Consider the following 16,962-nt stretch of genomic DNA (forward strand, 5'->3'; position numbering starts at 1 on the left):
GTTATTCCTTCATCAGATGACATAACAGTTTCTAGATCTTTAGTTTTTGAGTTGAGTTTAATTTTCATTCAGACTGTGTGCTCTCCCTACTGAAAAAAAACAAACAAAAAAAAACAATAGAAACCATTACAAAATGTGTAATGGTTTTACTGTTTATAATTGGACTTGTATTGGTTTTAATGGAAACTGTATTGGTTCCTGTGGTTCTCATCTTCTATGTGTGGCTTAATTGTTAAAAACAATAAATCCTAAAGGAATATGTCCCAAAACACACCGAACAATTTTTTTTTTTAAATGATTGTTTTAATGGTTAAAAATGAATGGTATTTGTAGTGGAAAGCAATTACATTTTCTGTGATGGTTTAAAGGGTTTTTTGTTCAGTAGGGCGGTCATCTACATCACAGCTGCTCTAGAGTGATCTCACTTGAGTGCGATGATGCTCTGCGCCACTAGAGGAGCGCGAGAGTGTTTAGATCTACTGCGAAGGAACACGTGACTAACTAGAAACGAAAGTAAAGGAGGGTGAAACGAGGACACGCAATTTCAAGGTTTTAAAGCGGTCACTTCTTTAAATCTCCTGTTTTGTGGTAAGTTATTTATTTATTAAGAATTTACCATGTAACCTAAGCTTGTATGTCTCCTTTACTGAGCTGCTGTTTGTGTGTTGCTGTTCTTTACACTGGTGATGATGACAGTTCGACACGTACGTTAGACAACTGAAGTGCGTAGCTGAAATATTTTGATTACCAACTTTGACTATTAAAGAGGACGAAGGTTGGAAGAACGGAGACAGAGGAGTGCGAGAGCCATAAATATTTTACTGTGAATCCTAGTTGTTGCAGACAATACACTTCCCTTAGGCTACAACGCTTTCTAAAGCGTTCAGAGCAACTGTTCTACTCTATCAACTCCGCTTCCTCCTCCTCCTCTTCCTCCTCAAAAAAAAAAAAAAAAAAAAAAAAAAAAAACCGTTACTGAAAGGATTTGCTAAAGTGAATTAATTGGGATTTTATGGTTCTAGTTGAACAAAATTTCGTCCTTGTTCTTCGTTTGGGGGTTTTCCCGTAACGTTTATGTCAATTTTGCACAGGATTCGCAAAAACTGAGTGCACGAAAACAAAGCGATTCATCATTATTCTCCACATGCTTTAAAATATGGAATTAAATATAGAATTATAGAAATTTTATACAATTCACCGTATTTGGTGTGCATGCTTTTCAGGTAATTTGTAGTTACAGAATCCCATCAGCAAATTCAGAGGCATAACCATTATTTCAAAAGAGAATATAGTTTTAGATTTACTCACACTCATGCCATCCAAGATATATGTGATTTCCCTCAGTAATAACATTACAGTAAAGAAGATTTTTTGCTAGAATGAATAATTCAGCGGCTGCCGTTTTAACTAAAAAGCTGCTTGGTTTAAGTTAAAAATCTTTCCTGCTCTACTGAAGAAAAAAAAACATCAGCACTTCATAATCCTGCATAAAACTTGTTATCCAAAGCTACTGATCAGTGTTTCTTTTTTCTCAGTGTGTTTGTCTATTTACTTTCTTTTGTCTGGTTTTATTTTTATCTTCATCCTTTTTGCATCGTGAAAGGTCAAGCAGTCTCTCAGCATTGTCTTTGAGAAATAGTAGGAAACTAGTCTCTGTGAAGAAGAGATAAGGACACAACCTCTAAAATGAGTTCTCCATCTCCTGAGTTCAGCTGTGATCAACAGATGGAGAATCTCCCCACTACATCCGATGATGAAGCATGGACCACTGAGCCCAGGTAAGACATTAGCCGTTTTAGCATTTGTCAGATGCTTTTATTCAAAGTTATTCGCAGTGCATCCTAGAAGCCTGCGGTTGGTTTCCCAGACAGTTTCCCAAATCTGGCCCACACCTGGCCCACATCTGGCCGACATGGATTTCACACAGGCCAGATGTGGGCCGGATCTGGGCCAACACTATGTGCTGTCTATGTGGTGAACGGCATCTCATATTACCACCAGAGAGACACAAAATAATTTTCCTGAATCATTTTCTGTCATGCTGGGATGCAATCCTGCCTACTTCTGTTCTTCTGTGAACACTTTCTTCTCAACTGAGAGGAAGAAAATGTACACTGGTCTTAGCTACGTCCAGCTTTACAATAAATATTTACAACTAAAACTATGAACAGGCGCAACTATTGCCCAGCTGACTGTGAGTTTATGTACAGCAAACGTAACATTGAATGTCACTTTAAAAAGTATTTAAACATTTTTAGTTTGTATTTCGTGATAAAATTGACAGATTTGAAAGTGGATATTATCTGTCTCATTAAAAGTAGCAAATAACAAAGCTTATTATAATTCATCTGTGGCAGGTGATTTACAAGTTATTTATACTGTCCAAGCTGTTATATTGTCCATCCAAACAAGATAATGCATGGTACAGTTTCTTCTAATAATTCCATATCGCATGTAACATTTTACTGCATAATTACATAAAGAAATATATTTTGTGTTACCCAGTCAGCAGTGTGGTAGCCTACATTTGCTATACATCGCTTATACTGATAGAGAAATATTATAAACATTACAGTTCAAGTCTGCAGTATGAATTAATTTACGGACATGAATCCAAAATCTAATCATGTCCAAATAAACCATGACTTCTCTTTTCTTTAAACATAAATCAAGGTTTCATTCAGATTATGGACAAGAGCTAGTTACTGCCAGAACTTGAGACATGGGGATTGATAAACAGCATATAGATCTAAAATTTGTTTTTGTTTGTCAATTAATTAAACTTTTGTCAGTGTCACCAGGAGGACAAAACAGAGACCAGAGTCTATAAAACCCAGTATTGTGTCTATGAAGAGCAGCAGATCCCTGATGCAACCCCCAGAATTAAGTGGTGGAACAGTGACCTCTGACCCCAGGTAATTTACTTGCCACATGTGCATTTGTCAGATGCTTTTATGTTTTCTCTGTATTTTTTTCTTATATGCATCTCTATTCTTGTCTGTACTTTTCTGAATAATCTTGATCTTTATATTACATAATTTCTCATATCAATTATTATTATTATTATTTTGTACTCCTTATTTGTAAATTGTTTTGGGGGAAAAATGTAATTCTAACAAATATATAATTGTAATATTGTTGTATACAATACAGATAGTTTGTTTGAAGCAGCTTTGCAGATATAGACAAGAAATTAGTTATTTAATGATGCAAACAAAATAAAATTCTACTTTACAGCAGCTCTAAAAATGCAAAAGTAATCAGTCATTATTCAGGTAAAATAACTTCACTGTTAGTTAAGTTAGTTAAGTTCTGTTCAGCCAATATATAAAGCATTTCTGGAGAAAACAGTGATGTCATCATCCAGCTCAACTCAGTTTAATTCTCATCCATCAGTGTCTGTGCAGTTAAGTGAATAGTATTGCCAAATATCAAGTGTCCCTAAACAAGCAAGCTAAAAGGCGACAGTGGAAAGTATGTGTAATAAGAATGTGCAAAATGATTTTTTTTTGTCTTTTGTAAGTATCAGCAGGAGGAAGCGACAGAGATCAGTGTCTCCAGAACCCAGTGGTGTATCTGTGAAGAGTAACAGATCCTTGTTGCAACCCCTAAGTTTCTGTGATGAAACAGTGACCTCTTATACTTGGTTAGTATCGAGATGTTGTTCTTGCATTACTCCCCCTAACTGCTATACTTATTAAAATGATTGATATATGTCTTGTGGTCTTCAAAGACTCCAATGACTTTTTGCAATGACAATAATTGACTTTTCTTTTTTCGGGATCTCACTACAGGCAGGAAAGAACTGAAGCACACCTACAGAAACACACACTTGAAACTGTAGACCTGCAGAGAGTCAAAGACCAACACAAAACCAGCATGAAGATCAAGTATGAGAGATTATTTGAGGGAATGAAACTCCAGGAGAATGAAACCCCCTTGAACAGGATCTACACACAGCTCTATATCATAGAGGGAGAGAGAGAAGGAGTGAATGAAGAACATGAGGTTTTACAGATGGAGAAAACATCCAGAACACAACACTCACAAGACACTGCAATCTACTGCAATGACATCTTTAAAACCTCAGCTGAAGCAGGATTTGAGGAGAAAGATCAGATCAAGACTGTTCTTACTAAAGGCATCGCTGGAATTGGAAAAACCATCTCTGTGCAGAAGTTCATCCTGGACTGGGCTGAGGGAAAAGCCAATCAGGATGTAGATTTCATGTTTGTGCTTCCATTTCGAGAGCTGAACTTGATCCGAGATCATCAGTACAGTCTTCACAGACTTCTGCTGGACTTTCATCCTGAACTTCAAGATCTGGACTCACAGATGTATGAGGAGTGTAAAGTTGTGTTCATCTTTGATGGTCTGGATGAAAGCAGAATCACACTGATGTTTTCAGATGCTGAGAAAGTTTGTGATGTGACTGAGACTTCATCAGTGGCTGTGTTGATGTCAAAGCTCATGAAAGGAGAGCTGCTTCCCTCTGCTCTCATCTGGATCACCTCCAGACCAGCAGCAGCCAATCAGATCCCCTCCGAATACATCCACCGTCTGACAGAAATTCAAGGATTCACTGAGCCTCAGAAGGAGGAATATTTCAGGAAGAGAATCAGTGATGAGCATCAAGCCAGCAGAATCATCTCACAAATCAGAAGAGCAAGAAGCCTCCACATCATGTGCCACATCCCCGTCTTCTGCTGGATCTCATCCACTGTGCTTCAGAAGCTCCTGGAAGAAGATCTGAGTGCAGAAATCCCTCAAACTCTGACTGAAATGTACATCCACTTCCTGCGGATTCAGATCAACATGAGGAAGCAGAAGTATGAAGAGATAGATCCAGAGAAACTCCTGCAGTCCAACAGAGAAGTGATTGTGAAACTTGCTGAAGTGGCTTTCAAACAGCTGATGAAGGGCAATGTGATGTTCTATGAGGAGGACCTGATTGAGAGCGGCATAGACGTCACTGATGCCTCAGTGTATTCTGGGATTTGCACTGAGATCTTTAAGCAGGAATCTGTGATTCATCAGAGTAAAGTCTACAGCTTCATACATCTGAGCGTTCAGGAGTTTCTCGCTGCTTTCCATGTGTTTTACTATTATGTGAGTACAACTATGGAAGGATTGAGGAATTTTGCTTCATTACAAAATGTGCTTAAATGTGCAGTAGATAAAGCTCTAGAGAGTGAGAATGGACATCTGGATCTGTTCCTGCGGTTCCTGCTGGGCATTTCACTGGAGTCAAATCAGAGACTCTTACAGGATCTACTGACACACACAGAGAACAGCTCAGAGAGCATCAGGAGAACCACACAGTACATTAAAGAGAAGATTAAAGATGGACATGAACTCTCCACTGAAAGATCCATCAATCTGTTCCTCTGTCTGCTGGAAGTGAAAGATCAGACTCTGTCCAGAGAGATTCAGGAGTTTGTGAAATCAGACAAACACTCAGAGAAGAAACTCTCTCCTGCTCACTGCTCAACAATCTCCTACATGCTTCAGATGTCAGAGGAGCCGCTGGATGAGCTGAACTTCAAGAAATACAACACATCAGATGAGGGCAGAAGAAGACTGATACCAGCTGTGATCAACTGCAGAAAAGCCCTGTGAGTGTTGAATCAAGTCTTACAGTAAATTGTCTTTCCTCAATGGAATTATAGTTTCTGTTGTTATACTAGTTGATGCTGTACACCTTGAGTTTATTCTGTTCTTTTTAAACTTTCTAGTAGAAGACACTGATATTATTTAAATAGCAATTACAGAATTAATTTAAGACATTGTTTTTTGTGTCTTTCAGTATTGCTGGCTGTAACGTGACTGCTCAGGATTGTGAAATTGTATCATCAGCACTTCAATTCTCAAACTCTGTCATGAGAGAGCTGGATCTGAGTAACAATGACCTACAGGATTCAGGAGTGAAGCTGCTCTCTGATGGATTGAAGAGTCCAAACTGTCAGCTGGAGATACTGAGGTTCGAGTCTCACGTTAAGTCATTTACATGAGGAGTCATGATATTTACAGATTAAGGTTCCATACTAACATTAAAGTCATCCCCTGTTCCCTATTGATGTGTGTCTATAGGTTGTCTGGCTGTATGGTGACAGAGGAAGGCTGTGGTTATTTGTCTTCAGCTCTGAGTTCAAACCCCTCACATCTGGGAGAGCTGGATCTGAGCTACAATCACCCAGGACCATCAGGAGTCCAGCTGCTCAAACACAAACTAGAGGATCCAAACTCCTCACTGCAGATTCTCAAGTATGTGGAGTAGAGAGTGGGTTTTACTCAAGATGACTAATACTGATCAAATTCAGGGTTTGAAATTAATGCCCACTAACCTGCCAAATGCGGGTGAAATGAACCATGGCAGTTAACATCGTCAACTCAATACCTAATTTGGCCAGTTATTAATAAATCATGTGCTGTCTCTTTTCATGCCATCATTATCAGATCCTTTCCTTTAGGTACAGCCTCCAGAATCGGCAAAACATAGTGTAAAGTGGCTCACACATTGGACCAGAGGTGTTGCATTGTTAAATACAAGCATAATGTTTTCAGTGAATATACGTATACTGGTACCACACAGCAACAGCAGCACCAAACTATGACTTCAGAGTCTGTTCAAATTTCATATATTGTCATTTACATTGTTTTCCATTCAATTAAACTGACAACGATTTGGCACAAATGTAATGTACATAATGACTTCACTCTAGGCTACAAGATCTAACATGTATTTTCCACAAAGTTGCAAAACTTTCTGCATTTATAGTAATCACACTTTCTTTTTCCTTTTTAAACACTAACTTAAAACGTGCATAGCAATTTCAGCATAATTTGTCATAATGGCATGATATTTTGGGCATGGGTTTTGTTATCATTATTGTCTTGGGAGTGAAAACAGGTCAGCTTTTTTGGCTTCAATTGAGGAGAGGCTTTAATAAGCTCAATTCAGTACAGAAACACCGGATTACTTTTTTAATTGACAGTCTGTTCACTAACCTTCAATGTGTTAACCAGTAAAAGTTTATTTTGAAATGAGCTATGTTTGGATATTAAAATTTACAAAATAAACGCTGTTTTATGAGAGGAGTTGCTGAGAATATTGCAACAAGTACGACTTTTATTTTCATGCAATCTGCAAACAAAGCTTAACTATCACAAGGCGAAAATTCTTAGTAGTTTTTCCAGCATTTTGAAGATATTGCCAAAGTTCTGGATTTAATATGCTTTTTTCTGTTTCTTCATGAAATCTGTCATTTTGCTTGACCGTCACTTTTTTGGCAGAAACCTGAATTTGCCTCCTGTTTTCTCTGTTTGAATGCTTTGTTAAAAAACAAAACAAAACAAAAAATCTGTATTCACTGAATTTAAAATGCTCTCAGATTTTTTTGCACATACTTGCAAACTTCAAATCATCAAACATTATTCATCAGTGGGCTTATATTTGTCTCTGTTTAGTTTTGACCATGGAGAGCCTTTGAGAATAACCCCGGGACTGAGAAAATGTAGGTCTTTTTTCTCTCTTACATGTGGCTTATAGGGACTCTCCGTCTGTGTAATGGTTTTTATACTGTACAAACTGTATTTTCTATCCTCTTACCCTCCGCCTACACCTCAGTACAAAATGTTCTGTATTTTTAGATTTTTAAATAAAGGCTGTTTATTATGTTTAAACCCATTTGGTTTACAGAGAGTGTCCTCATAAACCATGTTTACATTGAAATATCTGTGTTATCAGATTTGTCATTATATCAGTCATATATGCCAGAACACACACACACACTCAGAGTTTGAGACTGTCCTTAATGTACTTGTGATGTCTCTTCTTGTGTTCAGATGCCTGTGATCTCACACTGGATCCAAACACAGCACACACTCAACTGATCCTGTCTGAAGGGAACAGAAAGGCAAAACACGTCCAAGATCATCAGCAGTATCCTGATCATCCAGACAGATTTGAGCACCATGAGCAGGTTCTGAGTCGAGAGAGTTTGACTGGACGCTGTTACTGGGAGGTTGAATGGAGCGGATGGGCTTATATAGCAGTGACATATAAAGGAATCAACAGGAAAGGAGGAAGTCAATCTTGGTTTGGGTACAATAACAAATCCTGGAGTCTGTACTGCACTGAAAACAGATATTCTGCCTGGCATGATAATAAGAAAACCGATATACCAGCCCCTTCATCCTCTAATAGAGTAGGAGTGTATGTTGATGTGTCGGCTGGCACTCTGTCATACTTTCAGCGTCTCTGACACACACACACTCACACACTTACACACATTCAACACCACATTCACTGAACCCCTCTATGCTGGATTCAGGGTGTTTAAATCCTCATTGTGTCTGCCTGTAAAAAAAACAACAACTGAGATGTCACAAACAAATGGTCTATATTTTCAAGCAGTAAGAAACTGATTTTTCCTATTTTGTACATAACTTACAAATATTAGAAACTTTTGATGATTTCAGTGTTGCTTTTTGCCTTTACCTTTTGCTGGTGTACAGCTAAACATGAGCAAATCGTATTTTCCATAGTTGCAGTATATGGATTTAAGTATTATACAACACCATGTTTGAAATTAGAGTGTTAGTTTGTGTGTGTGTGTGTGTGGGTGTGTGAGCATGCATCTTATGACTTGTGCAAAGAGAGATCCATATTTTTCTCTAGGAAGGTGAAATTTGTTTCCCTTTTTCGTGATGATTAAAAGCACAGAATGACATAAGTATTTTTTGTTTTGTTGCTACCTTTGGCATGTTTAAACTTTATACTGTAGTTTTCTTTTCCTGTTTTGATTTTTTTTTCATGTAACCTTAAAATGTGCTTTTATTAAGGTCAAAATAAATAGCAAGCAGTATTCATATTTCTGAACCTACATGATGTAAGCATCAGATCAGGTGAAAATGTCTCTTTAATGCAACATCTGCACAGTGTGACACTGAGTTACTGGTTTTCCTCAATAAATCTTTGTACATGATGAATCACGTTCACTGTCTGTCATGTTATGTGCTTATAGGTCAGATTCAGTGTTACGAGATTCATGCTGACATAAACAAAAAAAAAAAAATAGACACCATTACAAAATTTGTAATGGTTTTACTGTTAATAATAGGACTTGTATTGGTTTTAATGGAAACTGGATTGGTTCCTGTTGGTCTCCACTCCACCTTCTATTGGTGGCTTAATTTTTAAAACCAATGGAATATGTCTCAAAACAAACTACAGAAAAAAACAAAAAAGAAAAAAACATTTTTTAATGGTTTTAAAGTGGATAGTATTTGTCTCTGAGCCTGCTTCTTATTCATCATCATTGGAGGTTATGGAGAGTGGGGTAAGCTGACCCACCCCCTGTATCTTGGCAGCTGTACACTTTTACTGTCATGTGATGATGTATTTGGAAACACCCATCATTTCTGCAAGACTGTGATAAGGAGAAAAACATGAGGGAAATGGAAAGCACCCATTTACTTTAAAAACTGTTTTTGGCTTGTCAAAATAAAATGTTTGCATATGTAATGGTTGTTGCATTAAAATAAATGTATCCAGGTCTAAAAATAAGTGATTTAGCAACATAAAAAAAAAAAAAAAGATATTAAATTGAACTGGTATGGTGCCGTAGCTATTTTATTTCTATTTTTTGTTTAGTTTTTATCCAAAATTGCAGCTATGGGGCAAAGTGAAGTTTTATGTTGTTAAAGTTAACTTTCAGAAAGAAATATGACTGTTTGTAAAAGGAAAATTATTATTATTATTTTTTAAATGATTATTTATTTCACATGAGATTGAATCAGTTTCAGTCGGATGGTAATTTTACACCCAGATGGTGCATCTTACCCACTGATTTGACTTGTGTCAACTTACCCCAAACCTGGGGCAAACTGAGCCATGGGGACGCTTTTTCATAAAAAGCCATATTTTTAGAACACTTTGTCATAGACACATTCTGAACATTTAAAATGATAGGAATACTTTCATTTGGATAGGATAGGGTAGATATTTTCATTGTACTGCTGAATCATTTTCCCTTATCTTGAGGACCACATTAGTAAAAACTAGCCTGAGATAACTAGTTATTTTTTTGTTTTGTTTGTTTGTCCTTCTTTTAGTATTAAAGCATTATAGAGGCATTTGTTTAGCAATACTTTTTTTTTTACTTCAGCTTCAGCACTTCAGCAATAATAACAAGAAAGAGACTACTTCATTATGTGCATTTGTTTATCATGAGTTAGAATCATAAAGAGACAAATGTGCTAATTCAAGATTTGCAGTTATTTTAAAAATCAAATTACTTAGATCAGTAACAAAGAGAAAGACACCAACTAAAGTAAAAATTGGCCACACATGGGGGCATTGAACATGGTTAAATCTGTGCATTTTCTATTAGAATTATTCAGAAACAAATCATTATAAAAACCTGAGAATAAAAACTAAGACAGAAATCAAGGGTCAAGAGCCCAACTAAAGCAAACACTGATCTCTAACATGGTTACTTCAAATGAAACAATAAATCAACATCTAAACCTTAGTTCATTCTCAATTAGATCTTCTGTAGACGTCTGACAGAAATAAAGTCAGTCTGGTTATTAATAAGTGGAGCTGGTGATGCTGTTTGTGGAGTTGTTTAATCAGATCAGATTTGAGTAAACAGATATTCTTAAAACCTGACTAATTATGTTAACTCAAAACGTTTGAGGAAACCGATTGCCTTAAACCATTTAAGTTTTAAAACTAACAGTTATGAGTACTCTGAACTTAATATTGTTGAGTTCACTGAAAGAACATATACATTGCAATTAAGTAATTAACTGAGTGATAATTGAGAATTAGTGGTGAACAGCTGCTGTTAACAAACAGAATCACTGAAGAAAAGAGAAACACAAGAACTACTACAATTGACTTCAGACACAGACTTAGATGAAATCAACTGAAATAAAATACATGAAATCTCTCAAGATCTGATTAAACAACCCCACAAACAGCATAAATAATCAATAAATGGGGCAAATCTCAAAAAAATGGTTGCTGAGCTCGGAATTAAATTACATATATCAGCAACAAAATCTGAAATGAACTGCCCCATAAAGGTTGTTCCTTATGCTCAAATAACAATAAAAAGCTAGACTAGACCAGGCTAGACCAATCATACACATGAGTCTTTTGTTTTGTTGTATTTGTTAGTCGTGGTAAATCCTAATATTCAGTTACAGAAGAATATGTTATACCTATATGTATATGAATTACTCAGAGACTCTTCATTTAATAAAGTTTTAACGCATCACCATTTGTAATGGCTTTGCTTTATTAATAGACAATAACTCATAAGCAATAAAGCATCCGAAAATAACAGCGAGAAAGTGTTTTCTTTAGAAGGTGGGAAATAATCTGTGATATTGCGCTTTGCAGTTTCCCCCATTAATAAGTGATATGTGAATGGTCTTTGTATATCTACACTGCAAAAAATAAGTGTAATTTTAACTGTAAAATTTTGTAAAAACGCTACGGAAAAAAACTGATAATAGGTTAACAGTAAGTTCCCGTACTATATACAGGGAAAAACTGTAAAAGATCTAACAAAGCATTTAATGTAAATTTACAGTAAAATTCTGTTAATTATACAGCTTTTAGAAGTAAAAAAAGAACAAATCAATGTATAATTTACAGTCTAAAACTGTAAACTGATATTCCCAGAATTCCCTGTGTGACACTCCACGTTTGAAAGTATTTTGTTTAAATAATCATGTTTTTAAATAGTTCTTGTTATCAGTTATGTACATTTGAGCTTTATGTTACATCTTCTGTTGCTTAATGAAAGTTTTTTGCATTATTTAAGTATCACGTGTGTTACCATGATGGTGTTTTGTGTTTCCATAAATGTGCACCTTCTATATGTTAATATATACTACTGCTTGTGGTGAAGCTACTTGTGATGAGCTTTGATACTTCATGTGGCTTTCTCTTATACAGTACCATCTTTATTATTATGGTGGTTGTCAGTATTTTCAAGGTACAAAACAGATTTAATTTTGTGTGTTGTTGAATTTACTGGTTTATATTCACATTTTCTTGTTTGTAAATTACAGCTTTATATTGTAAAATTAACAGTTTTTGACGTAAATGTGTTTACAGTTTTCTGTATTTTTACAAAATTATTCTGGCAACCACAGCTGCCAAAAAGTTTTTGTAAAAACAACAAGAAATTTTTTACAGTGTATAGTCTTTGGTTTTGAATGTAAGTTTAATCAGTTAGAAATGATATAGCACAATAAAGGCTGGGATACCCCACAGGACAAAATCTGAAGAGATTTTAAAGTCTGGTAGTGTGTGACCCTCAGTTTTGTGTGATGGCCAGTTTTTCCTAGGTTTTTGCTAGGAGACGCTTGGCAGATTAAATAAATATGTGTTCTAAAATCTTTAAATATCAAACATGTTTGATCTCCTCCAACTGGATGGAATTAAAGTCTGAAGCTAAAAAAAAATTTAGTCTGTGACCATCACAAACTACACAGTTTTCTATTAAATCTGTCAACTCAGATCTACAGACTGGATCTGACTTTTGGCAACTATCGTTGACTTCTCCAGAGAGAAAATCGATAGAAAACTGGGGTAAAAATCATGTAGTGAATTCTAGGCTGAAGTCAGACTGGTTTGGAGATCTGAGATTATTTAGGATATTATACCTTGAAAACTGTAGGAAGAAATACATTTAAAAATGTTAGACTCAAAATAATAATAATAATCTTAAATAGAATATCAGAATGGTTGCTTTCTCAAGTCAACATAAATATGATATACTTTGTGCAACATTGTCAGGTTCCTTTATTTTAATAGCAGCTTCACAGGATAAAAAAAAAATAAATAAAAATAAACTGTAATAAAAACATAATTTAAACAATTTCAAGAAATTCTGTAGCAAACTATTTGGCAGTAAACTGACAGATGCTTTTATGCTGTTAAGAAAAAGATTGAAGACACATCACTACATTCACTTCACTTGTACTCTTGTATCACTGTATGAGTGAACACTTTCATACTGTCAGTGATCTTCCAGAACATTTGAATTTCTAAATATGTCTGTATTGTCATCTTTGTGTATTGTCAAATGTCTGAAAATTTGCTTCTTAAAGCATTTTTATGTCTAACGTACACAATGTAAACTAAACAAATTACAAATTACTTGAATTTGAGATACTTAGACTGAGAATGAAATTGCAGACATGTCATTCCGGGTCCTTGAGTATAGTATCCTGTATAGTAACTGTAAAAGCATCCTGCAATTTATTTAATTCCTCATACGGAGATCTAGCAGTACTGTATATAATAGTATCGTCCACATAGAGATGTGCAGCTACATCTACATTTGTACAAATATCATTTATGTAGATTGTAAACAACAAAGGCCCTAATATGAAACCTTGAGGGACTCCGACCATTAATTTTGCCTCCCCTGATATAATGCCTTCACAAGTGACACACTGATATCTACTAGACAGATAGTTTTTAAACCATTCAATAGCATTATCAGACATCCCGATTTTAGACAGACGTTTTAACAAAATAGCATGATCAACCGTATCAAAAGCTTTTGAAAGATCAATAAATAATGCTGCACAAGATTCTTTACAGTCAATAGCACTAACAATATCATCAACTACCTTTTTGGCTGCTGTGATGGTGCTATACCCTTTCCTAAAACCTGATTGAAAAGGAATAAGAATATTATTTACTATTAAGAAGTCAACTGATCACTAACCAACAACTCAAAAATTTTAGCTAAAACTGAGAGTTTTGAAATAGGACAATAATTGTCCATAATAGTTGGATCCCCATTTTTAAAAAGTGGTCTTACATGCGCTGTCTTCCAAGACTGGGGTATAATGTTTTGTTCCAAAGATAAATTAAAAATATAAGTTATTGGTTCAACAATAATATTAGCCACAAGTTTCAGGAGGAAAGGGTCAATCCCATCTGGACCAGCTGACTTTTTACAATTTATGTTTTGTAACACGAGAAAACACCTTCGCTCTTGAAATTGGTTCAAAATTAAAGAGGTTTGAGTCCCAAACATTAGCGTTAGGCAAAACTGGAGATGAAAGATGTCCTAGCTCTGGCTTGAAAAGGGATCCGGCAGAGGCAAAGTGATTGTTAAATAAATCAACTATATCTTTTTTATCATCAACTTGTACATTATTAACATTTACAAATTTAGGAAGTGCAGAAAATGAAGAGTTTTGCACTGTTTTCATTGAATTTATAATTTTCCAAAATTTAGCTGGGTTTTTTTAATTTCTGATGGGAGACTTCTAGATATCCGCACTATAGTTCATTTATGTAATATAGCAAAATTAAGTAAACTGTGACATACTATACCCAAAAGTTCTTCATACAGTGGACTACTAGTAAAATTGAATAAATAAATAAAATAAAATTGGGGCCATAGACTATTCAGAGACTTTGACCTGAGCATGTTTGGCTCTAGTGTTTTGTTCTTTAATTGCTAATGTGACCTTTTTACACCAGACTGTACTAAACATTGCTTAGTAATTGATCGACAAAGTATTAATTTTGTCATTTTTGGTTGACTTGTCCATTACATACCTTTCTATCAAAGTTATCTGACATTATCAAGATTAATTTGTTCTGACACAGTTTAACTCTGAGTTCGTCATATTTTATTACCATTTTCTAAACTATAGTAAATAAACTGTGATAATGTGAGAAATGTTGAAGATGTCTGATTAAATTTTGTTTTGACTGTATATATAATGTGTACAGTATAGACTATGCAGTGCTATCTTACATTTAATTATTCAGTTTCTGTACCTGGACACCTAAACACTTGAAAAAACGTAAACATTGTGTAAATAGCACAAGTAAATAAATATAACAAACACACAAATTAAACAACTTCAAACAGGTCCCACTGGTACAACCTGCACCCGGCCCTGTTTATGACAACTTCACAAGCAACTACATTATATATTTTTGCTCATTCATATTTTCCAATTAGAAAAGAACAACACATTACCACGTACTGGACACATAAGTTCACTTCCACCATTTTACTCACACAAATGCTGAATTCAACACAGTGCTGTACTCTAAGAAGGATTTCTGTTGGTACTTATCTAGAAAAATCTGTCTATCTATCTAGCGTTTGATTTATTTCTAAAGACAGAACAGTGTAGTGAACTGAGACCAAGTATGACTCCTGGGTGGGGATAAGATGCAGATCAGTCATCTGGTTTCTAGGGAAGGGAGTTTTTTACTTTCGTTCCTCTGAGATGGGTGAGTGGGTGTTTTAGAAGGTGTTGTGAACAACATATCCACTACAGTCATAGCAAGGTTAATGTGAAGAACAATATCAACCACTGGAGAATACAGGACAAAGTGAAGGAGAAAATGATAGAATACTATCAGTGAGTTTGTTCATGTGAGCCGCTGTTCTCATTCTCACTTCACAGATTCTTCAGAAGGTGTAGTTTTGTCATGTTTCCTGCAGGAGGAGCTGCAGACCTCTGTCAATGTGCTGGGAAAGGATCTGGAAATGACCTCATCAAATAAACCTGTAAAAATACTGTTCCCAAATCAATCCATACATCTTATTATATCATCATATCTATACATATCATTCAATAAATGATAATGTCACACATCAATATCTTAAACAGGACATGCTTTATCGACACAACTATCAATACACAGACAGAAGTTAAGACCTTCTGGGTAACTGCCAGCACAACAACACAAATTAAAAGAGTAAAACATTGACCTGATCAGTGAAAGAATAACAAAGCATTGTAGATGTAAAATAATAAAAAGGTTATTAAGGTATATTCAAATTGATCCAGACAGATTCAAAGATTTTATTATTAGTAGTAGTAGTATTATTAATAATCTCAATATAGCCTTGAAATGACAATTAACAAATCACCCTCCAGCTTTCATTCATATACTTTATTTACCTAACATCAAGCTATTTGTCACAAAGAGCAAAACCCTGCAAAAACACAGAACTGTAAAAGTTATTACCCACACCTTGAGTACAATTTAATCCATTTGTTTTTGTCTTAGGACAACTGTGATGAACTTTTTTGATCCACTTCAAATGTTGACTACTGTATTAACTTACTGAGACTGTTTTGTGTGTAAACTGACTATTTTGAGCAATTGATATTTTCATATATGATCAAAATGCTGCAATATTGTAAAAAGATGACAGCTATGTGCATTAAAAACAAATAAAATATATTCAGCACATTTTGGTTCTCACTCTTATTTTGATTTTGGTTCAAATCTGTCCAGCTGGTTTTATTAGTCTTCAGAAACTTTCTAATTAGTGTATCAAAACAGATTAATTAGTTAAAAAATTAAATAAAACAAACATTTATTAAACAAGAAATAAATTAGTTCTCCAACATTGTTGTTGATGCATTACAGTTTATTTTTGTCAGTTTTTGAGAATAACAAGCTGAAATGCATTACATTTTCCCCCCAATAACCCGTTTTCCCATTTATCACACAAGAAATATATAAGTAAACTCCTGCATCCTAAAATATTAAAGATTAGATGTAGAAAGACTGATTCCATGTCAAATTCAATCTCTAAAAATTAGCACCTCCCCAAAATATCTCACAAGAACTGTACCAGATCTCTACTCAACACACACACAGTAAATTACCACAAAAAAAAAAAAAAAAAAAATGGTCCATCGGTTACCTATATTTATCCATCAGCAAACAAACCTGTCCTAATATAACACAACCCTTCACCATTATCTTCTGTTAACTAGTGTCTATTCAACCAACATCCAGCACCACATTGTGATTAATAATTATAATAATAATAATAACAACGACATGCATGTAGAAAGCTGCTCAAACACTAACATAAATCAACTATTAGCCCCAAATATCAGTCTACTGCATTCGTGAAGAAGTAAAATCAAGGTGAA

The 16,962-nt window shown here is 35.0% G+C and overlaps 1 pseudogene; it reads left to right on the forward strand.

The window, feature by feature from the left end:
* The first annotated feature begins 454 nt into the window (after positions 1–454).
* Positions 455–8,991, forward strand: LOC113082408 (protein NLRC3-like; annotated as a pseudogene).
* The last annotated feature ends 7,971 nt before the right edge of the window (positions 8,992–16,962 follow it).

Source organism: Carassius auratus, unplaced genomic scaffold, assembly GCF_003368295.1.
Source record: "Carassius auratus strain Wakin unplaced genomic scaffold, ASM336829v1 scaf_tig00036059, whole genome shotgun sequence".
In the NCBI taxonomy this organism is placed as follows: Eukaryota; Metazoa; Chordata; class Actinopteri; order Cypriniformes; family Cyprinidae; genus Carassius; species Carassius auratus.